Consider the following 24,240-nt stretch of genomic DNA (forward strand, 5'->3'; position numbering starts at 1 on the left):
GGAAGCACATTCCAGACCTTATCAACCCTTATAATTAACATACTTTTCCTCATATCTACAAATATGAAGACTAGTATTAGTCTTTATGGCAACTGTATCACAGTGTTGACTTATTCAGACTGTGATCTACTGTAATCCCCAGATCCTTTTCAGAAGATATCATGTACACGTTATTCCCAATTCTGTAGCTGTGCATTGGATATTTCCCTCATAAATGAAGTACTTTACAATTACCTTTGTTTAATTTCATTTGGTTGACTTCAGATCAATTCTGCATTTGTCAAAGTCATAGAATTCTAATCCTGTACTCCAAATAGCGTTGTTAGTCTGTAGTTTCGAGAACATGTATCTGATGAAGCGGGTCATTGTCCATGAATGCTTATGCTCCAAAATATCTATTAGTCTATAAGGTGCCACAAGACTTCTTCTTGTTCTCCAAATAGTTTGTAACTCTAAGGCCACGTCTATGCTACACTGCAAGTTTGAAAGGACCTCTCTCAAAATGCACTTTTTGAAAGAATGGCCTTCAAAATGGCACATCTACATACACAAAGCCATGATCCCTTATTTCAAAATAGTGGCCCAGCATTTCAAAAGGGAGCACCTACACAGCCACAGCCATCTGTCAGGGCTACTTTAGTGCCCTCTGACCCTGCCAGTTTGGCAATGCTGGGTGTACCCCACCAGCATTGAGTGGTGGGACCACTTCATGCTCGGGGAATGGGGCAACAACAAGTGGCTGCAAAACTTCTGAATGACCAGAGAGACCTTCAAGGTGTTGTGTCACTGGCTCATTCTTGCCCTCCAGCACCATGAAAAGAAGATGCAGCCTGCACTCCCTTTGCAGAAGTGGGTAGCAATCTCAGTATGGAAGCTGGCCACCCCAGACAGTCATTGGTCTGTTGGCCATCAATCTGGGGAAGGCAAGGTCACTGTCAGGGCAGTCCTGCTTGAGATAAGCCTGGCTTAGACCACACACCCATCATGGGGAGGGGGCCACCATGCAAAGGGCTGGAAAGGGGGGCCTCTGGGAAAGTGGCCGGGGAGCACACAGCCATGTACTCAGGCCTTGCACCCCCTGTAGGTCATCTGGGCAGTAAACACCCTCCTTCTGTGCTGGGTCATCACTGTTGGAGACCTGGGTGTTGCTTTTTCCGGCTTCACGGAGTTGGGCTTCCTGAACTGTTTCAGCTCGCTGGAAAGTAAGCACATAGCCATCCATGCCCCGGACCACAACGCAGGTGCTTTTGTGAACAGAAAGGGGTGCCACTTCATGGTCCTCCAGGCCCTTGTTGATGCCCAGGGCTGGTTAATGGATGTGTGAGGGGTGCTCAGGCAGGGCACACGATGCCTGGGTGTTTAGAAACTCATGTCTGGGGTGCCAGATGCAGGAGGGCACCTACCTCTTCCCATTGGAGCTCCCAGTGAGAGATATCACCATGACCCCTTGTGAGAGATATCACCATGACCCCTTGTATTGTGGCCAACGCCGCATGGCCCCCACACCCATAGCTCATCAGGCCCTACACAGGCTGCACAGACCCATCCCAGGATGTGTTCAATGCGTGCTTGATCAGGTCAGGAACACTGTTGAGTGGGCATTTGGGTGTCTAAAAGGGCACTTTCGCTGCCTCCTGATGAGGTTCGAGGTCACCCAGCCTAATGTGCCTGCAGTCACTGTGGCCTGCTCTGCTCTTCACAGTATTGTGGAGAGCAAACAAAAGCCCTTCATCCAGGGCTGGGCTGTGGAAACTGGCTGTGGGTATGAGCAGCCACCTGCTGCCCTATGCTGCCAGGAGCAAAGGGACTGGGTGCGGGTTAGGGAGGCATTGTGTGAGACCTTCACCTGGGGTCTACAGTGACCCTCCCCTCAGCCACTCTCCCTCAACACACCTCCCTTCCGGCATCCCCCACCCTTCGCTGCTCCCATACGACACACACGCACCCCCACCACACTATAGGGACATGGGAATAGAAGTTGATCTTTTACAATATAAAACTAAACTGTATTAAAAGTAAACTTTAAATTATAAACTTGCAAACATGTGCAGTCAACTATATTAAAGCGGGGAACTATATACAACAGGGATCCAGAGGTAGCAATGGGGAGGGTCTGAACTTGGGGAAGGGCAAGAGGTGGGTAGGGGGAGTCAGTCATCCACTAGGGGGATGACTACTGTTGCCTCTACCACCCCAGGTCCTGGGTCCCCTATAGGGTTGGGACAGGGACGGGACCATGGGAAGATAGGGGCTGGGGGGAGTGCTGCAGCCTCGGCCTTGGCCTTACTAGGATGTGCAGAGGAGGCCGGGGGGCCACAGGGGCTGGTGCTAGGAAGCCCACACTGGCCACCAGCCACCACACCAGCTCCAGCCAGTTTGCTGGGGAGAGGTCCAGTGGGATAAGGGCAGCAGTGGGGGCAGCAGTGGGAGGCCTGTGGGGGGAGCTTCAGGGCAGGCTGGCAAGGGAAAGGGAGGTTGGTTAAGGTGGGATGCTGGATGCAGATAGGGCTCTGCATGGTGGGGCTCACCCTGGGGTCAGCTGCCCACCCATTCCGTCCCCGGCCATGCAGAACATGTGTCTGTGTGGTGAGGTAAGTGCTGAATGTCCTGTGGGTGAGTAGCCACAAGCCACCTATGGCAGGGATGGGCCCCCCTTCCCCAGCCCCCAAGGCATCTCCAATGCCCAGTATCTGCCTGGTGATCCCTCTATGAAGGCTGCAGATGCCCCTCTGGAGGCATCCTGGCTGGATGATCCAGCAGGGATCACGATGATGAGGGTCCTATTGCTGGAACCCTCATCATGCTGCCAGCCTCTTGATCCTTGTCCCTTGGGCAAGGGTGGTGGCATCCAAGGGTCCTGGCTCCTCCTCCTCTGTGGCCACCTCAGTCTTGGTGGGTGGGGGAGGTATCTGTGTCCAGGACATGCTCTGGGGGTGGCACAGACTTGGGTCCCAGGAGGCGGTCCAGGTCTTCATAATGTGGGCACCAGGTGGGAGGTGCCCCGGGCAACTGGCAGTGCCCACTGGCACTGAGGCCCCTTGGATGCTGTTCAAATGCATCTGCATTGCAGCGATGCATACTAGTCTGGAGGAGGAGGGCCTTGAACTCCTCTGCAGACTCAGAGGGGCCCCTTCTGATTCTCTGCTGGCTCAGATCCTGGGACCCTTGGAGGACTGACTGGGGACCCCAAGAGGGCACGGGGCTCCCAGCTACTTGCCATTGGTACAGGGGGCAGGGTGGCAACCTCTGCCCTGTCATTGGTGGGAGCATGCAGCTGAGAGCTCATGCTCTCCCTGGTGCTAACACTCTCTCAGCTTCCTGCTATGGGTTGCTGGGGTCATATTTCCTTAAATGTGGCTGGCAGTGACCACAGAGCCCTGCCTGTGGTGGCTAAAATGTCTCTACGCTTCTGTGGGCCACTGCAATAGCAGACCCACTATTTTGAAAGAGCGGAACACGGAGCATCTACACACATCCTATATCAAAGTTACACTTTGAAATATGGCGCTATTCCCAATACAGGAATGGAAGAACAACTTCAAAATGTGGCCCCATTATTTTGCTCTCGATTACAAAGTAACACATAATGTGTGTAGATGCTCCATAGGGATTTTTGAAACGAGACCTTATTTCAAAGTTATTTTCTAAATAAATTGCTAGGTAGACATGGCCTAAGAATGGTCTTTCCACCAGTGGCATGCACTAAACAGTAATTTAATCTGGACCACATTTCAGCAGTTCGTTTATGAGAACGTCATGTAGGCCTACCCACTTCAGTCTGTTTCAAAAGTCTTGTTAAAAATCAAGAATTGCCACATCTACTGTTTCCTATCTCCACACATTGAGACAGTAACCTTGACAAGAAGGAAATTAGATCAGTTTGGGCATGATTTTTTCCTGACAAATCCATGCCAGCTATTCCTTATAACCCTCTAGATGCTTACAAATGATGGTTTAATATTTGGTCCAGTACCCTTCCAGTTATGAAGCTTGGTTGACAGGTCTATGATCCCTAGGTATGGATTTAACCTGTTCTTTGCCTATTTTGGCTTGTGTTCCTTTCCCTCTGTTGTTAATGTTCATTATATCGAGTTTATAGGGGTTAGGGAAGGCACATGATAAGAGCTCTAAATGCACAGGGGTGAACACATTAAGGAACAACAATAGAGAAAGCCCTTCTGAATCAAGTCCTTAGGAGTCTGACTAGGAGCTATTGGTGTTCTGTAATGCAATGCTGTAGCTCAGAAGCAGACTTTTGCTCCCAAGAACAGATGTGACAGATTCTTTTCTCTTGGTTGGGTAGAAGGGCGAACGCTGTGGCTCCCACTGCAGATGTGTGGTGATGCGTAGTCTTGTGTTGTAGAAAACACTACACAGGTGTGGCTTTTTGAAGATGTGTGCCAATGTATGGCTGTGTGCCTAGGGGCAGGATAGAGCCCTTTGTGATTTTAGTGCTTTTAAAAAGTCCTAAAAGCTTCAAAGAGACAAGGGGAAAAAATTCCATGCATGCTATACTTTCTACAGTTCCACTGGCTGAACATACCTTCTGAAACACATTAGGAATAATAAGGTCTGGTCAGACCTCAGGGGAGATTTTTTTTTCTTATTACTTCTAGAGATAATTTCATTTCAAACTCCCTTGGTTCTTACCTTTACCGTAAAAAGCACTTTCATAGAGGTTGTACTGTATCAATGATGTACCCCAAGGTCTGTCAAAGAGTCTGCCTCTTTTACATGTTAGCTCTGAGAGCTTGGGAAAACCAGCCCAGTGAGCAAATTCTCTTTTCTTATGAAGCCTTATAAAAAAGTTAACATGCTTACTCACTTCCAGTAAGTAATACCACTTCAACCCAGCCAGCCAAAGGTCTTTCACAGCTCTCCTGCCTAATTATTCTCATTCCCTGTTATCAAGACTACCATTCATGGGAACATAAGAATTCAATTCATACCACAACAGACCGGTGTTGTATCAAAGCATGCAACATACCTACTCAACTAAACAATTCTGGATGCTCCAAAAGATTAATATTACATATATATTGATGGCATGGAATATAGAAAATCTCATAACTTGACTATATAAATCCATAGTATGCCCACAATTTGAATGCTGAGTGTCATTCTCACCACTCCATCTCAAAAAAAGGTATTAGACTTGGAAAAGATGAAGGAAGAGTTAAAAAAATATGGAGTATGGAACAGCTTCCATATGAGGAGAGATTAAAAAGACTAGAACTGTTCAGCCTAGAAAAGAAACTCCTAAGGGTAAGGAATAGGTCATGATGTGTAGAAAGGGAATAAAGAAATCGTATTGATTCCTGCACATCACACAAGAACCAAGGGTCACCCAATGAAAATAATAGGCAGCAGGTTAAAAAAGAAACAAGCGGATACTTCTTCACACAACAGAGTCAATTGATAGAACACGGTGGCAGGAGATATTGTAAAAGTTCTTGGAGGGGTAATCCATCAGTGGCTATTAGCCAAGACTGTCAAGGATATAACTGCATGCACTGGTTTTCCCTAAACCTCCAACTGCCAGGAGTTGGGACAGGACAGGGGATGGATGACTTGATAATTCCACTGTTCTGTTTATTCCCTCTGAAGCAGCTAGCACTGGCCACGGTCAGAAGATGATGATAGGTTAGATGAACCATCAGTTTGACCCAATATGGTTGTTCTCATGTAATGTTAAAGTCAGTTATAAGTTAAAGTTTATGTGTTTTCATTCTAAGTACATGTATTAAGTTGGTGCTGAAGTTTTTCAGGCTTGGTGAATTTGGCTCAAAGCTTATTAATTATTATTTAACTTTGAACACAATGGTTCAGCAATTTTTTTAGTTAGAGGAGAGTGGCTGGAGGAGTACTCTGCCCATTAAAATAGTTCTTGCTATACCTTTTATTGAAAAAGTGTACAGTTGAAACTCCTGGGAATGGCAAGCTGCAAGCCTGGCAGGTACATCACCCTCTCTGAGGAGTGTGTAAAGAGCTCTTATGAAAATTGGTTTTGATAATACTGAATTAGTGAACACTGAACAACTATAAAGTACAAAAGAACAGGCAACGTAGCCTGAGGTATTTAGGGCATCTTGGCATCTTAAAGAAAATTTCAGAAATTAGGTAAACTATGTTGCCTCTCTACCAGAACACTATAGTGATCCTACAGGCATCCTCTGGACATCTTCTGCAACTTTTAAAGGCGTGCACAGACTCATGAATATGTAAAACAAGGGTATCAGTCCAGTACATGGCAAGCTGATGCCCCGATGCTAAACTTTATACAATGAGAATCTAATGAGGCAATGTTTTATAAAATGGACATCAGGCATTGTGCCTTTATGTTTATTGGAAGAAGCCAGCAAGTGGATGACGGCAGGGAGTAATTAGGGACTAGTTACTTAAGCTTATAGGGAGAAGCTGAGTTATTCAGATAAGGATCAGATACTTGACTGTGGCGCAAAGAATGAGGGGAAAGCCAAAAAAAAGTGGATTTAAAGAGGGAAACAATCTGCTGGCAGCAGTGGGAAAGGTAAAAGATGATTGTTACAAAATGATAGATTTAAGAGACGCGATTTAAAGACGCACAATGGAGAAGAATTGTTTCATTCTGACACCAATATTCATCACCTACAACTCTTCATGATCAGTATTAGAGTTGTCTTTCATTGGTGTGGGATAATTAATAATCATTTTCTTTAAAGAATCACACAACAAACAAGCAATCAGCTATAAATCATCTATCGCAGTAAGTGACACTGGCATACTAGAAACAAATACCTACATGCTGTATTTAAAACTCAAGTGGCATTTTGTGTTTTTTTCTTAAATCCCAAAATCTGTCTTTTGTTTTGTTTCTGTTTGATTATCATTAGTCAGAATTTTAATATTAGATGCTGTTAAGACTGATTATGCCATGGACACCTTAGGATGTCAATCATCTCTTCAGGCAGCCTGATATATACCAGGGAGCCAAGAGGAAATACCTTGATTAAGTTATCCAGCTTCTTTTTAAATAATTACAAAACAGCAGCAAGCAATGAACTGTCATTGTAAAATGCAAATAAATAAATAAATAAATAAATAAATAAATAAAATAATGCTATTGTTCTGTTTTTCAGAGACTGTACTCATCACAGCAGTTTTACTGCTATTCTTTTTCGTCACCTATAAAGCACAGTTTTATATCTTCTTTCAGAAAAATTTCTACTTATTTCTTATACACTAGACACTGGCTCAGTTGAAAAGGACACACGCACGCTGGAAATATAAATACTGAGCTATATGGTTTATGTACTTGCAGGGGACCAATCATTTTAGAGATAGTGCTATGTATACCTTACTCTTCTTTAATGTGCTATTGGACGTCCACTGTAATGAAATATTGGGCCTAGGTTTTTATGGTCAGTCATATGTGTGGTTCAAGAAAAAAAAACATATGATAGAAAGAACAGTCAAGAAGCAGGTGAAACAGATAGGCTATATCCTACACTAGCACACTATAGCCGTGTCTACACGTGCACGCTACTTTGAAGTAGGGGCACTAACTTCGAAATAGCGCCCGTCACGGCTACACGTGTTGGGCGCTATTTCGATGTTAACATCGACATTAGGCGGCGAGACGTCGAAGCCACTAACCCCATGAGGGGATGGGAATAGCGCCCTACTTCGATGTTCAACGTTGAAGTAGGGACCGTGTAGTCGTTGCGCGTCCTGCAACTTCGAAATTGCGGGGTCCTCCATGGCGGCCATCAGCTGAGGGGTTGAGAGACGCTCTCTCCAGCCCCTCAGCTCAATGATGGCCACGTGGAGCGGCCCCTTAAAGGTCCCCACCCCCTCCCTTTCTGTGCAGGAAGCTGAGAGAGCGTGCAGGCAGCAGCAATAACACGCGGCTAGCCTGCATGCTCATCTTCAGCCACCGAGACCCCCAAAGGACCTCGTGGCCACCTGGCAGCACCCCCAGCACCCTGAGGGAACCCCCCCGAAGGGGAGCCAGGGCAGCCAGGGCAGGAGCCAGGCTGGGAAGCGGCAGCAGGGCCCCTCCTGGATGGAGGCCGAGCTTCATGACCTGCTGGGGCTCTGGAGTGAGGAGGAGGTGCTCCAGGTAATGGGGAGCAAGAGGCAGAACGCGGATGCGTTCGCTCGGCTGGCCGAGGGCCTGGCCGCCTGGGCTCACCCTGCCCACACTCTGTACTATGTCCAGAGTAAAGTCAAGGAGCTGCGGCAGGGTTACGCCCGGGCCCGGGATGCGGCCAGCCAATCTGGGGCTGCCCCCGTCACTTGCCCCTTTTACAGGGAGCTCAGGGACATCCTGGGCCCCCGGCACACCTCCTCCCCTCCAGCCATGCTTGACACCTCGGCTGAGGAGCCCCAGCAGGCCCCGGAGACAGAGTCCGCTCCAGAGGCAAGCCCAGCACCCCGGGGCCCCACCCTGGAGCCCACGCCCGGGGCACCGGAGCAGGAGGAGGAGGGGGACTCCTCCTCCACAGAGACAGGGCTCCAGATCCTCCTCCTGCCATCGAGGAGCAGCAGCCGGGCGTCCGCCCCCGAGGTGTCCCCCAACCGTGGGAGTGGACCTACAGGTATGTACCCCCCTGGTGTACACCCCTGGGTTGAGGGGTGGGGGTAATATATATGTGCCCAGGGCCCTCCACATGCCCAGATGGCCATGGCCCCAAGGACAGCAGTGGCATGTCCCTCACAGGAGTGCATCAGACCCTGCCCGCCCCCCCAGCACGACAGCGCCATGCCCCATCCCCGGGGCTGGGGGGAGCGGAACCTCTAGGGTCCCCCGGGAGGAGGGGGTGGGACACCCAGCAGCAACAGCAGCAGCATGTGATGGAGTCGGGGGAGTGCAAATGTGAGACTCAGGCTAGATATGAGCAACAAGCTGAATAGCTCCCAGGGGCAAAGGATGATCCTGGGGCTACAACTGGCAGGTTACACCTCTGCCCTGAACAAAGAGGAGGGAGGAGCCGAGCTGGGTTTGAATTGGGGGCCGCAGTTAGAGGCTAGGGGAAGGGAGAGCTGGAAGGCAGCCAGCCTGAGGAGGGGGAAAGCTACATCCCAGAGGGGCACCCCTCGGGGTCTTCTCCCCAGGACGGGTTGGAAGGACTGTCTCTGACTTCTGTACTGTCACTTCTGGGAGAAACTGGGCATCTGTTGCCTAAGAAACCTCTCCTGTCAGAGACCCTGCTGAGTGAAGTGAGAGTCACTCCCACCAGGGGACGGGGTGTAGTGCAGGGGGACCCTTGAACCCCATCACAGCAGCATCTCCCGGGGACGGGGATGGGGAACCTGCAACACAGGGGTGGGGGGACAAGGGCCACGGCTCGGGGCCCACACTAACACCTGTCTCCACTCTTCTTCCCCCGCTCCTGTGTTCCGCAGCTGCACCATCGGAAGGACCAGAGAGCACCAGCGAGGCTTCAGTGGTCCCGGAATCCCCTCCAGGGCCATTGCTCCAGGCCAGCCCCTCGGTGGAAATCCGACCGGCCCCACAGCGGGCAAGATGGTGGACCCAGCAGCAGCTGCCGGCGATGGACCCCCAGCTGCTGGCCCTCCACCGCCGTCAGGTGGAGGTCGCGCAGCAGTGGCTGCGGGTGGAGCAACGCCGTCTCCACCTCCAGGAGCGGGCGCTGGCCTGGTGCCAAGAGGCATGGGGGGCCTACATGGAGACCTTTAACCGCATAGCGGATTACCTGGCCCCCCATGCCGCGCGAGCCGCCACTGCGCCCGCCCTGCATGTGCCACCCGCTGCGCCACCCGCTGCTCCTGTCGTCGCCGCACCGTCCGCCGTCGCCCCGCCACCCGCCACCGAGGGCCGTTCCGCCGAGGGAGACCTGGGGCCAGGTGACACTCGCCGGCCGTATCTACCGGTCCGCCCGGCCCCCAGCCAGCCCCGGACAGGGCTGCAGCTGAGGCGGGGCTCCCCACTGCCCACCCCCAGTGCTGGACTATAGGGGCGTAGGGCCCAGGACGTGCCCCCCCCCTTTTTTGTTGTTCGGCCTTGTATATAGTTTGTATTTATTTATTTGTGTCCCCCGTTTGCACAGTCTGAGCCTTCTCCCACATGTAAATAGTTCTCCCCTTCCTTGTTATCCCTGTTTTTTTGTTAATATATACATACACATTTCATATTTAAGTTAGTTAGAAGTTCCTATATATAGTTAGTATTAGTTAGAACAGAGTTCAAAGTAAACAAGTTTGATTTCACAAACAAGTGTCTGCTTTTATTTGTCCAGGAAAAGTGCGGGGGGGTGTGCTGTTGGATGCTCCGTGGTGTGGGCATAGGGGCAGGGAGTGTTGTGGAGGATAGGGGGGGCAATGGGGGGCCTGGGAGTGTTCACCCCGCGGCCTCATCGAAGTGGGCCCGCAGGGCCTCCCGGACCTGGATCCCTTTGGGGTCCACCTGGCGACTGGGGGCAGCGGGTGGCTGCATGTCGGCCCTGCCGGCCTCCACAGCCCAGCCCTGAAAGAAGGCCTCCCCCTTGCTCTCCACCAGATTGTGTAGGGCGCTGCAGGCACCCACAATCTGGGGGATGTTGGTGGGGCCCGCATCCAGGCGGGTGAGGAGACATCTCCAGTGCCCTTTGAGGCGGCCAAATGAGCACTCCACCACCTGGCGTGCGTGGTTCAGGCGCTGGTTGAAGCGCTCCTGGTTGGCAGACCGACAGCCCGTGTACGGGTGCATGAGCCAGGGCCGGAGGGGGTATGCTGCATCTGCGATGACACAGAGGGGCATGGTGGTGTCCCCCACAGGGATCTCCCGCTGGGGGATGTAGGTCCCCGCCTCCAGCTGGAGGCACAGGCCCAAGTTCCGGAAAACCCGGGCGTCGTGGGTGCTGCCAGGCCAGCCCACATAAATGTCCTGGAAACGGCCCCGGCTGTCCACCAAGGCCTGCAGGACCACTGAGTGGTAGCCCTTCCAGTTGATGTACCATCCTCCACTGTGCTCCGGGGCACAGATGGGGATGTGAGTCCCATCCAGAGCCCCAAAGCAACTGGGGAAGCCCAGGGTGGCAAAGCCCGCGATGGTGGCATCTGGGTACCCCAGCCTCACGAGCCTGTGGAGGAGCATGGTGTTGATGGCGCGGACGACCTGCAGGGGAAGCACATGGGAGAGCACCAATGAGGGGTGTGCAGGGTGTGTGTGGCCCTCCCCTGCCCTGCCCTGCCCTGCCAGGACCCCCCTCCCCTGCCCTGCCCTGCCCTCCCCTGACAGGGCCCCCCTGCACTGCCAGGGCTGCCTCCCCCTCCTCCCCCCGTGGATACTCTTACCTCCATGAGTACAGCCCCGACGGTGGCCTTGCCGATGCCAAACTGCTGTCCCACGGATCGGTAGCTGTCTGGAGTGGCCAGCTTCCAGACAGCGATGCCAACCCGTTTCTCCACAGGGAGGGTACGCCGCATGGCGGTGTCCTGGTGCCTGAGTGCAGGGGTGAGCCACTGGCATAGCTCCATAAATGTCTGCCGGCTCATCTGAAAGTTCCTGAGCCAGCGGTCATCGTCCCACTCCCCAAGCACCAGCCGCTCCCACCAGTCGGTGCTGGTGGGGTAGCTCCACAGCCTCCGGTGTATTAGGCGGCGGGGGGGGGTCGGGGTGCTGCAGGGTTGGGGGTTGCTTCCTCCTCCCCTGCGGGCATCTCCTCCTCTGTGGCAAGCAGGTGCTCAGCTGCCTCCTGCATGGCACAGAGCAGGGCGAGCACTGCTCTTGCAGGGGAGGCTGGGTGGACCTCTGGCTGCTGCTGTTGCTGCTGCTGCTGCTGCTGCTGGGGGTCCATGATTGTGTTGCCCGAGGTATGTGTGCCTATGGCCCTGCAAACCGCGTGCTGTGCAGGCTGTGTGTGTCTGGGAGGGGCCCTTTAAGGGAGCGGCTAGCTGTTGCTCCGGAAGTGCTAGTCTGCCCTGTGACCCTGTCTGCAGCTGTGCCTGGCACCCTTATTTCGATGTGTGCTACTTTGGCGTGTAGACGTTCCCTCGCTGCACCTATTGCGATGTGCTGCTGCTCAACATCGATGTTGAACATCGACGTTGCCAGCCCTGGAGGACGTGTAGATGTTATTCATCGAAATAGCCTATTTCGATGTCTCCACATCAAATAGGCTGCTTCAATGTAGGCTTCACGTGTAGACATAGCTTATGTCGAAGTAGCCTATTTCGATGTAAGAACATCAAAATAGGCTACTTCAATGCATATCGTCTACACCTCCTCCAGGGGTGGTGCCATCGACATTCAACGTCGAAGTAGCGATGGAGAACGTCAAAAGGATCTGCCCCAGAGAAAAATGTGGAATGTCCACACACACAAGTGCTCCCCATCGAAATAAGGGGCCAGCAAAGCCCCAAGCCGCTCCCTTAAAGGGCCCCTCCCAGACACACTTGGCCCACACAGCACAAGATCCAACAACCGGTTGCAGACCCTGTGCACGCAGCATGGATCCCCAGCTGCAGCAGCAGCAGCCACAAGCCCTGGGCTAAGGCTGCTGCACGCAGCAACTATAGAGCCCCGCAGGGGCTGGACAGAGCGTCTCTCAACCCCTCAGCTGATGGCCGCCATGGAGGACCCCGCTATTTCAACGTAGCAAGACGCAGATCATCTACACATGCCCTACTTCGACGTTGAACATTGAAGTAGGGCACTATTCCCATCTTTGGATAGGAATAGCGATTTCGATGTCTCGCCGCCTAATGTCGATTTCAATGTCGAAATAGCTCATGGTGCATGTAGATGTGACACGTACTATTTTGATGTTGTGCCAGCTACTTTGAAGTAGCCTGCTAGTGTAGATGCACCCATCGTTTTGTATTTTTCTTCCTCTCTCCATAAAATATTATCTCCTGCAGGGTTTACCTGACCCCTTTCTACTAGACAGACTCATACAGATGTCGTCTGTTATTTCCTGTTTTACACAGGAAGAAGTGTAAAGGCACAGCAGAAAGCACACTAAGGACCTGCCAGATACCCATTACACATGCAACAGATGCAACATGGACTGTCACTCTCGTGTGGGCCTTCACAGTCACAGTCAATGCTGCAAATGATGATCCCAAATAGAACTATGAAGGGCGCAATCCGTAGTCTACGTGGACTTAAGGATGCTACTACTACTACTACATTTTGTATTGATTTCAAAAAGTCACTGTCTTTGTTCAATTTTTTTAAACTTCATATACATTAACTATATTGCTAAATAAATCACAGTTTTCCACAAAAATTTACTACAGAGTAAATCTTCACTTTTTTTAATTCAGATTTTATACCCTGAAGTTAATCACCAAATCTAAAATGAGATCCACTATTTGGTCAAAGAAGTTACAGTGTTGACCTGTTTATTCCTAAGGATGGAAGGAGCAATATATTCGGGATTAAATTGCTGTTCCATTGCCCTGACCAGAAGAAACAGATGGAAATACCTCAGTACCACATAACTCCCATCCAAGTAGGCCAGATGTCCCCAGATTGTGGGGTACATTCCGCTAGAGAAGTGCAGAGGAACGTTTGGGGTGAGGGAATACGGCAAGGCTTAAACCAGACACCCCAGCAGGTGGGGAGGATGCTACCCAGCCCTGGATGGCTCCCAGTTTTGCTCCATCCCCACCCACAGTTTCAGCCCTGCTTCCAAGTAGGGTTGCCAAATTTCTAATGGCAAAAAATACAACACCCTTGCCCCATCCCTTCCCCAAGGCTCTCCCTTGCCCTGTCCCTTCCCTTCTTGCCCCCAGCACACTCCAAATCCCTTCCCTCTGTTGCTAACTATCCCACATCCTCACTCACTCATTTTCGTGGAGCTGAGGCAGGAGATTGGGGTATGGGAGTGACTGAGGGTTCTGGGAGGTTATTTGGTTAAGGGAAGGGGCTCTGGGCTGGAGCAGGATGTTGTGGTGGGGAAGAGGTGAGAGATGCAGACTCTGGGAGGAAGTTTTGGTGCAGGAGGGGATTCTTACTTAGGTGTGGGGTCTGGCCCATCAGTGCTTACTGTAGGCAACTTCTGGGGAGTAGTAACATGCCTCTTGGCTCCTAGGTCGAAGCCCACACTGCATCCACACACAGATACCGTCCCCACAGCTGTTGGCCACAGTTCGTGGCCAATAGGAACTGCAGAGCTGGTGCTCCAGGCAGGGGCAGGGCAGGGAGATGCCAGGCTGTTCCTCCACCTAAGAGTGGAGGGGCGTGTTGATGCTTCTGGGGAACTGCACGGAGCCATGTAGAGAGCCTTCATTAGCCCCATTGCACCACTGACTGGAAACCATAGGATTCCTTTTTCAGCTGGGCATTCTGGTTGAAAACCAGACACTTGGCAACATTACTGCCTGCCCTGATCCTGGGCAGATGAGCATGACAAGTTTGGACTGTCTGCACAGATTGATAATATATTATTGTTTGAAATATCCAAATATTTTTATAACTATGGATATTCTTTTGGTGAGAAAGCCAATGAGACATTTACTATATGAACTGACATATTCCATTGTTTGCAGATATCTTCAGCTCTGAGATGAATTAAAGTTTCCACATTTTTGCCTACAGTCCTTACCATGTCATATTTGGAAAAGCCCAAAGCAAGGAGGTATGAACTTTCAAAAGTCAAGAGAACTTGCATGTGTGTATCTTGTTGAGTTGTTCTTTCAGACCTAACCTTGGAAGGTGCTGTCAATTCATTTGCTAAATAAAAGCAAATAATTAAGCATGTCAGCCAAAACCCAAATCTTTTATAGTACATTCCCTTACCTCTGCCTTACATGAAGCAGTTGGTATACAATCCAGAAGGCTGAACACTCTCCTTAAAAAATTGTTTCACACAACGTCTAACTCATTAAGATTCTTCCAACCCTGCATTTGCATACCATATAATATTTGTGTATTGGCTTTACCCTTGAAAACTGCAAAAGATTATCCTTTTCATCTTAGCTTCATCTCATCTTACCGGCCATTATTTGCAAAACACATATCCCAACCAGGGGAAATACATGACTTTTGCCCAGTGAATTCCCAGTTCATGACAATACATGCTAAGATTGCCATTGAAAATTGTTTTGCTGTTAATGTGGAGCCCTGATATCAATAGAAATATTAAGCCAATATGTTTTTCCCATTAATGAAATGACAGCTCTTAATTACCTTATAAGCAATATGGCTATGAAGATTTCATCATAAAAACAGAAAATAAAAAACAAAAAAGAAAACCACCCCACCACTACTCCTGATTTACGAAAGCTAATGATGGCTGAACATAATTTCATAAATATTTGTGTGGAAAACTTCTTGTCTTTCATGAGACTGCTCCAATTAGCTCTACCAAACAAAACAAAAATATCAAATTGGTAAACATCTTATTTAGTTTCATTCTTGGAACAACTAAATGGAATCATTTTTTATACGTTTACACAGATATCCCTCCCCCCCCATACCACGGATTTTTCATTCACATAGTGTAGAAACTTAAATCTTGAATAATTTTTTATGGAATATAAAGATGATTTGGTAATCAAAGTACTCACACAACATTCAGTCCTATATTGCAGCATTGCTCTAATATGTATACCAGTTCACATGGTACCTGGATAATTTTTATGCAGTATTCAAAGCCACTTGGAGTCAAGGGGAGTCTTTCCATTCACTTCATTTTTTTAGGGCCTGATTCAATGCCATCTAAAGTCTAAAACAGCTGTTGCTATTCTTTATGCTGTATGCAATTTAGGTTATGTTGACATGACAGAGATCTTCTGAAAGAGGCTCTTTCCAAAGAGTGAGTCCATGCACACTAAAGCAGATCAAAACAGTGATCTGCTCTTTCAAAAGGGAGTGTCCATACAGCCCCAACTCTTTTGAAAGAACAGGCCAGGGATCAAAAAATCAGGCCCCATGAGGACTGCTGTTATGAAAAAAAGAGCCTGCAGAGCATCTACATACTTTTTCTTTAGAGAGAAACTTTTTAAAGTGGGGGCAACTGTTGCTGAAATGGGAAAGGCAGAGCAATTTTGAAAGGAGCACCTCATTCTTTCAATTTACTTTTGAAAGAACATTTTTTGTGTGTAGATGCTCTGTGAGATCTTTCGAAAGAGCCCCCTGCTTTCAAAAAATCTTTCAAAAGAATTTGCTCATATAGACACAGCCTTAATGACTTTATAATGGATTGTTACAATCCTAAAGAATACTTGATATATATTTTTGAAATATTAGCTCGCTCATCAAACAAGTGTTCGCTGCCATAAATTCAAAACTGCAGTAGAATTAGGAAAAATAGATTAATAGTTGAAAATGTTGGTTATTTATTATTTCTAGTGGTTATTTGGTAAACATTGTATTAGTGTTTAACAAACAATGTTTTTCTACCAAAATGTAAGTAAATGAATGGTGGACTCTTAGGATATGTCTACACTACAGAGTTATTCTGGAACAGCTTATTGCAGAGTTATTATTTCAAATGAAGCTTTTCCAGAATAATGCATCTACAATACAGGGAAGCCCCAAAATAAGCAAATCCAGAGGTTGTTTTATTTTACAAAAAAAAAAAAAAAGGAGGCTATTCAGCTGTATACCCACGTCTTCTTTCCCCCCACTGGGGTTCCCATGGCTGGAGCTGCCAAGGTGTTGGCACTCCGTATGGCAAGTACAGGTACTGGCACAAAAAAAAACAAAAACACTTGCATAAGTTAGTCTGAAATAGTGTGACAACACACTAAAGAACCTATTTTGGATTACAGCCCCTGGAAACATGGCTCCCAGGGTTTCTAATCTGAAATATTATGTCTACGCAGGAGCTTTTTTCAAAATAAGCTATTCCAGAATATTTTATTTTGAAATGGCCTTTATTCTCAGTCTCCACAGCTTATTTTGAAATAGGTGCTATGCCCCGTGGAATGAGATTTACCAATTTTGAAATAAGCCAACCACTATTTCAAAATTATTTTGAAATAGTGGTTTGCATTGTATAGACGTTCGCAAAGTTATTTCAATATAGTGACTGTTATTTTGAAGTAACTTTGCTGGGTAGACATACCCTTATAGAATAATGAAAAATAAATAAAATCATCTATAGTGCTAGAAATCTAAAAATGTGTACAGAAGTAGCTGCAAAAACTAATGTTACCTAAAGTCACATTTTAGATTGCAGGGTACATTTAAAATGTGGCTTGAGTTAGGATATGAGGGATGCCAAAAATCAGAATGCTTTGGGGGTCTCACAAGAAGGTCAGAGGCACTGAGTGTGTAATAAGCAGGAGGCAATGCAGCAGGCATTATCTTCCTTCTGACAAGAGAGCAGCTCACTGACCTGGCATGATGACAAATGGAGAGGAAAACTCTGCACTGAGATGTAAATTCCCCTCACAGGTCCCTCATGAATATCTTGTCTCCAGGATTCAAGCCAGTGACCTGGAAAACAAGGTTCCTCCCCAATCAAAATGACAGGCAGAGCTGGTTTCCTGTTAGGAAGACTACTAGGTGTGTAAAAAAATTATGATTTCTGAGGGGAAAAAATGAGATGTCACACAGAGCAAAATATTACTTTCAAATGGTCTTCTGCAGCTCCTTTGAATGGCAGCTGTTAAGAATTCAATTGTGTGTATGACACATTGGAATGCAGGATGGAAGTTCTGTTGGGGGGTGAGGATGAATAGAAATTTTCAATTCAAATACTCATTTGAGATTATTTGAATATCTATCATTCTTTAGAGTCTGAAGGTTAATTCTTGTGAAGAATTTCCATTAGTAATACAAATTGTAACCTTGTCAAATCCTCTTATGTAATGCATCAGTGCAGAAATACATACTCTGCAAAACTGTACTATTAAATACATCTCCTTGGTTCATAGAGAATTTGTTCTTTCAGCAGTTTTATTGATTTATGCTCTTTGTTTAACAAGACTTCATGCTTTTGTCTGTATTTTCCTGTTTAGCATGCAGAAAACACAATTATAAACAATTTAATAAAATAACTTCTTTGATCTTTTCCTTCCACTGCAAAATCCTCTTCATCTTAAAGATTTTAATTAAGAGAATGGCATGATGGTTTTGTGCTCGCAGGAAAACAGGACTTAAATAATGCTATTCCTTTTAAGGGGCCTTTGTGCATATTTATAGATTAGCTTCCATCATTATCCCTATTTTTATATTTTTGCAGGTTTCAACTGAATTCAGGGAACCATTTTGCTATCAAAATTTAATCTGGTTTCCTGATAAACATATATGTTTTAATCCATTTTCATTCCTGTTGTGTGCATACATTTTAAGCTGCCATCATGGGTTATCCATTTTTCAAATGTTACCTGATAAATGTTAGCTTAAGATATATGTGACTCTTGGTAAACAAGAAACTTGCATTCTATAGCATTGACACATATGTACACGTTTGTGGTGCTAAATAAATCTATTATAATAATATTTGCATTAAATACACATTTCCATGAATGGCATGTTTGAACATTCAATAACATCTTATGTAGATTAGAGAGAAAAAGCTCATTGATGGCTTTATTATACATATAAAATCAGGTATTGGCACAGTAGCAAATTGTATGTGCATGTAGTATGTAAATTATTCTTAGTTTGGGTTATCTGTACATTAAATTACTTTACAGAAATTTCAGATAAAGAAAGTAATTAACAGAATTTTGGTAGTAATTTTTATAAATTACAACCTTTCATATTATTAAAGTTAGTTTCACCTTCCTTAAAATGTTCTCAAAATTCCGTATGCAACTGCACTGTGAATTTGGTGCATCAAATAATACTCACTCCTCAGCAGGCAGATTGTGATCTCTCCTTGCAGTTCATTCTTAGTTGTATACAATGTGTAGCAATTTAGTTTTCATGCTGCTATTTCCTGTAGCGCGTGCATTACCTTTCATATGTAGGACTAGGTGTTTGCAACTCTTCGTGTTTTAGTTTTCAGTGACACAGGCTTACCATGGGAGCTAAATGTTTTGTTGCAGGTTTTGCGGTATCAGCTACTTGGAACAGTTTTTTGACTGCACATTTTGAGCATGCACAAAGATTTCAGATAGAATGAATATGTTAATAATCACCAAGCATGTCTTGCACACTCATATTATCATCAATTGTGCATGCAATTTTTCCAGGCTATTTGTTCAGAAAATAAGTATTAAATTATGCATTCACTTTAGATTCATGGTATGGGCGAAAAAATAAATTTGGTCAAACACTGTCAGATGGTAATTTGTATGTGCAAATACAATAAAATCCAGTTACCTGGCATGTCTATTCCAGCACTATGAAATCCAGTTACCTGGCATGTCTATTTCAGCACTAAAAACCCTCACATACATGAATGAATAAAAAGCAAGCTAGGGTTTCCACAGCCATCACTCCAGGAGAGTAGAGTGTTAAACTGATGGCTGTGATTCCCCCTTACCAGCTCCAGCAGTGGTAGGAGCTGCTCAAGCCAGCAAGAAGGCAGCACCTACAGTTTTAGGTAGTTCTGGCAGTTTTAGGTTTCCCCACCCACTATCTGCCCCTTGCCCACAAGATAGTAGAGATCCCATACCCAGAGGAAATGTCCTGAATAGTTTGAGTGGTAGGTGTGATTTCACATCTCCTCTAGCTATAATGTCTGTTGTTTTTCCTTCTACCTGAGGCTTGCTGCAGACTCAGGGAGACATTATCAAATGGGTTACACTGCAGTAACATTTTCTGGGCTTCTTTCAATCCATTAAGTCTAAAAATGTGATGTTTGTTTTAAATAAAACCTCAGACTCATAAATTATCACATTACTCTGGGAGCCAGGGTCTGTGTCTATTGTGATTATAATTTAATATGTTCCTGCTTTTATATAGATTGATGTATGTTGTCATAAAAACTTTACTTTTTGAAAAAAATCTCTTCTTATTGGGAACCTTCAGGCAGCTAAAAGCCAAGTCAAAAAACACACGTGGTGAAGTCCTGGCCCTGTCAAAACTTAATGGAAAATTCACCATTGTCTTCAATAGAGCCAAATTTCATCCAGACAGCTTGGGTGGGTCAGGTTTCTTTGCAAGAGCTGTATCAAAATTAATCTGTAAACCTGATCTAACTCACCACAATTCAGTATATAAAAAACAAAAACAAGACCATCAAGCTACAGAAAAACACCGCAAACTTTTAAACTTTCAAGACCTGTTGCAGTTTGGAATACAGGATGAACCTCTCTAATCTGCAACTCATCCAACAATCTCTGTAATCTGGCATGGTTTTAGTTAGCCAGCCAGCCAGCCACTTATCGTGGATGTGGCGAAGTTTCCCATGGTCCTATAAAGTTTTTTTACAGACACCAGTACTGGCTGTCAGTATGCTGTGCTGTTATTTAGTTATAATTTACCTTTAAATGCCTTCTAAGAGCCCAATAAGCAGTGGAGGGGTAATGGCTAGAAAATATTGACCTCCTGTCATCCAGCAAATTCTCTCATCTGGCACCAGTCAGGTCCCAAGAGAAGTTCAACCTGTAGTTCCTGAAGAGTTTGCTATGCCCACAAGCAGTTCATAACATAATATCAGAAAACATGAGGCAAATGGGAGATTCGTGTTAGATGGTATTTCACTAAAACCAATAGGACTTGAATTCTACATTCATTTAGCTTTCCATGTCAATTACCAATTGACTTAGTTGAAAGCTGTTGAAAGTTAACTCGCTCAATACCATCAAAATAATATTTCATACTGTTTACTGCAGTGAAAATGCTGAGAGGGTGATAGATCTTCCACACTTTCTCAGTATTTTACAGTGTGTTAGACATCTCTAGACCATGAAGCATTTGTTCACGGTAAATTAATCTCAAGCACACTTTCCCCACATCTATTGTGTTTTTTCTCCCCAACCTGCAGAAGGATACCACATTCAGTTATTCATGTAAATAAGTTATATATAAAACATCTTTAAGACAAGTAAATATCCTGGGATGAATATAGTTATGTGAGATAAAAAAAGACTAAGGATATGTCTATACTTAATGGCTGTGTTTACACTAGCTCCCTACTTTGAAGGGAGCATGGTAAGTAGGGTGTCGGGAGATTATTAATGAAGTGCTGTGCTGCATATGCAGCACTTCATTAAGCTAATTCTCCCCCGTGGCAACTTCGAAGGGTTAAACTTCAAAGTGCTGGGTCATGCATAGCCACGGCTCACCTGCTGGTACTTTGAAGTTGCCTGGGCATTCACATGACAAAGATCCTGATAAGTTCGGGTCCCTTAAGACTTATTCATGCTCTGTCCGCAAATTCCGCCCTTTTTAATCCTGTACATACAAGTAAGGAAGCAAGCATTCCTAATGTTTATGACCATTTGGAAAAGAACTGCATCTGATGTTTAATCTGACTTGTGCTGCCCATATACCTCCACTACTTCTGCTGCTGGAATACACAGCCTTGCATACCTCTACAATGATCAGTGCTGGGTCTTGAATTATCAAAGCCTTAGGTTATATTAATATAATAAAAGCACTCTAAATGAGCTGATATGATGATCAGAAAAAATGTACAAATCAGGTGGTGTGGTTGAATTTAGGAGAAACTGGCCATCTGCCGATGAAACCAATCTCTCAAGGTACTACAACAATTCTTTACATTGAGGCAAGCCTCTTACATGATGTTTATCTACAGAGGGTTTGATTTGCAGTTCCAGAAGGGGTCAAAACCCCTCTCAGTTCCCAAATTGGCCACTCCATTGGGGTCATTTGCCATACAAGAGCAAGATATCTCCTCAGACCTTGGAGTCTATGTGGGAGAAAGGCTCCTTCTTCCTTAATCAGCCCAATATTGGTTGCCACAACATAACGGTTCCTAAACTAACAGCAGTGTCTTCAACAGCCATAGTAATTCTAAAAATAGAAGTGATTTCAAATTCTGGTTGATGATGCCAAGGGTCAGGCCAGACTCTGGTTGATGATGCATACATGTGCTTGATAGCAAAAGCAGGAGTACACATCAGAAGTTGATTGCTTTAAATATTCCTTCCTTGGAAGTTTTGAAGAGATTGTTCTGCAAGTGAACATTGCTGAGTTGGGTAATGAGTGTGACCAGAAGGAAAGTAGATATGGTCCACATGTAGAATGTAATCTACAGCACCTTTTCATATGGGGTGCTGGAGAGGATTCACAGTTTTCACAGTGATGTGTTTTTCAGTCCTCCACATGGCATCAGGCAGAATCAGATGTTTTTGATTAACTGGCCTGACTTTCCAGATAACTCCTCCAACTGAACAGCCCATCCAGAAATGTCTCTGACTTCAAAGGAGTAGCAAGCTGATTATTTTTTTTCTTTCTTAGATATTTTGTTCAAGTCTCCACTTTTTCACGTGGGATTACTGTCTTTAAAAATAGTGTTAACATTTGCCTCACTGGATGCTGGGCAATTGCAGGGAATTTTACCAAGAATTCCCCACAGATTAGTTCCTGCTAATTGCTGATTAAGCAGAAAAGAGAGTAACGAGCAGGTGTACCTTGAGTGAGGACCCCTTGGCAAGTCTATCAAAGGCAAAAAATGTGTTGCTTTTGTTCCCCTAGCCTTGATACTACCGCGTCAGATAGGACTGCTGACCTACCTCAGCAAGACAGCATGATCGTGGCTGTGGACTAATGAATAGCTCAGAAAGGCAAGACACTAAAAAAGTGCCAAGAAACCAAAACCTCAATCTTCAGGCACTGAAGAAAACCAGGCCCCCTTCTGACGTGTCCAAGGAGATTAATTGTGGAGGCCTCAGTAGGTCCAGTCACTTGAACAGGAACAGGGTAAAACTCCAAGTCCCTGGACACCTTAATTCCTTTATTCCATCATCCAAAGCACAGTGATAAAGGACGGCACATGTTGCCAGGGAACACCGCCCATCCTTGCCCATGGACATACTGTAGTCATGTCACTCTCTCCCTTCCTCAGTTTCTCAAGAATCACTGTGGCACTGAGAAATCAGTTTTCTCTCATATCCCTTCTTTACCTGACAACAGGGTTATGTAGTCCCTTTTAGAGCCAGGAGCTCATGCTCCCCAGGCAGCCATTTTAGAACAACATCATGGAACTGCCTCTTCAGTAGCCATCTTTGATTCCCCCCCAGCAGCATCAAACACTGACCCCTCCCCACACACCACAGGGTAAAGAAGGAAACAGACAGAATCCACTGTTCCAACTACTTCTCTCTCTCCCTTCCCATAGCCCAAGCTCAGGGAAAAATGGAACCCTTCAGTGATTTTTCCTGACTCAGACTCTGTCTCAACCCTTGACTCTGGCATTTGGATTCTGGCTTCTGTTCTGCCCTTTGGCACTGGTTCCTGGTCCTGATCCTGTCTTACCCTTTAGCTGTGGCATTTGGACTTCAACCACTAAACTAAATTTCTGTTTCAACTGCTAGGCCCAACTGCCTATCATATAGTCCCCTGCCAGGTAGTTCAAATAGTTCAGACTTTCAGGAAACTAACCAGCAATTTCTTTGCATCCAGCTCCAATGTCAACATAAACTACTTCTATGCCAGGAGGAGAAATTTTTGGGTTAGGAGAATAGATACCAGCTCCTAGGTTTGGCAATGGGTTCTTCTACATAAATCATCTCCTTTTTCCTATGACAACCTGCACCATCCTTTGCACATGCAGACAACAGGCTACAGTCTACACCTCACTGGTGGAATGTCTCTCATTTTCGGATATCGTGGAGAGGTATACAACCTCTCCACTATCAGTACCATCCTCTCCACATCTAGTATGTTAGGATCATCAATTCTATCACAATCTATTGTCTGTGAACCTGACTGCCTGGTTATTGAAAGGTCACATTTAAGTAAACCAGGATACTCCAACGATGTGAAATCAACCTTACTGAATTCTAGAAAGTTTTCCAACAAGTCTTGGTATGTAATTATATGCAGAAGATTTGCTTCCTGGTGTTCATCAAGAGGATACAATGGAGGATCAGCTTTTATCAAATTGCTTCTAAAATTCTTACAAGCCCATCTGCCCATGGGGCTACAGTTCAGCTCCCTCAGATCTCGGGACAATTATATCAATTCTGGCAACTGAGAGTCAGCCACCCTCATCCTTCACCCTCATGTCAAAAAATTCCTCAAGCTATTGTCCTAATCAGACTTCCTTCTATTCACAATGTATTCCTAGGGGATCTTTCTTGAATATTGGATGCATTCTTGGTTTCACTTTTGAACATCTTTCTGCAGTGTTCTTAAATTTCCAGATATGTAAAGTCACTTCTTTAGTGGCCATATTATCTGCACTAAGAGGTTCCACTTTGAAAGTCCTCTTTCTTCTC

Source organism: Carettochelys insculpta, chromosome 5 (genome assembly GCF_033958435.1).
Source record: "Carettochelys insculpta isolate YL-2023 chromosome 5, ASM3395843v1, whole genome shotgun sequence".
Classification (NCBI taxonomy): domain Eukaryota; kingdom Metazoa; phylum Chordata; order Testudines; family Carettochelyidae; genus Carettochelys; species Carettochelys insculpta.